Genomic DNA, 951 nt, shown 5'->3' with positions numbered 1-951 from the left:
CTTTCTCTAGTGACCCTCGAAATTTATTAGAGACAAAAAGGTCGCCTGAGGTGTTAATTTATAAACTTTAAAGCTGCATGAGCTCCTTCCTGTTGTGAGATTTGGGATTCATGCTTCAGGAAGCTCTTCAACGACCAACTGATCTTCACAGTTTCAAATTAAAAAGAACTGTCAATTAAAGTCTAAACCTGGTTTTTGAGGCTAGTAATCGGTCAAAAAGTCACACACAAATTAATTTTTTTTAATTTAAAAAGATTTCGCCTCTAGTAACCAGAATGCACTCATTGGTTTTAATGCTTAATTAAAAGCATTTATGCTTTTTTTTAATGCTTTAAGATTCTTGGTGCAATATTCGGAAATACTCTTTTTACTTAAATACTTTTTTTAGCAGTTAGGTCTGTCCCAATGACGACATCTATAGTCTATTTCCGTTGTCCAATCAGAACGGACCCACCATGGGGGACGTGGCCTCTCTGGGACCCCAGAGGCCAAGACCACGGTAGCAGAAAACTATGTTGGACAATGTTGACTCTTAACTTTAGTTTTACGGTTATTTTTTGAATTTATGGTCAATAAACCTCATTTATAGGAAATTATACCTAATGTTTGAGTTAGAAAAGTAGAAATTAGGAATTATTGTGACTAAAATTAAAGGAATGGATGTTGATGATAATCACAGACTGGAATATGTCAACTTTTACTCAATACTATTTCAAAAACACTTCCATTTGTTTTACAATGCTATAAAATTGAATAAGACGCCCCAAAATTAATGAAAGTAGAGATTTGTACTTGGCAAAGAGCGTTGGGTGGAATCAATCATGTTATTTTGGGGAATTAAAAAGAACATTGATAACATGAGGACAACATGAGGACAATATGGGGACAACATAAAGACAACATGAGGACAACATGAGGACAACATGGGGATAATGTGAGGACAACATGAGG

General features: G+C 35.0%; 1 protein-coding gene across 1 annotated transcript in view; it reads left to right on the top strand.

The window, feature by feature from the left end:
* Positions 1-951, top strand: part of LOC117959735 (seizure 6-like protein) — a 42,090-nt gene that overhangs the window by 10,806 nt on the left and 30,333 nt on the right. The gene's annotated exons all lie outside the window — the stretch shown is intronic.

The sequence above is a fragment of the Etheostoma cragini genome, chromosome 16 (genome assembly GCF_013103735.1).
Source record: "Etheostoma cragini isolate CJK2018 chromosome 16, CSU_Ecrag_1.0, whole genome shotgun sequence".
NCBI classification, from domain to species: Eukaryota; Metazoa; Chordata; class Actinopteri; order Perciformes; family Percidae; genus Etheostoma; species Etheostoma cragini.
The sequence above is the reverse complement of the archived record's forward strand: the minus strand, read 5'-3'. Positions and strand labels throughout refer to the sequence as shown.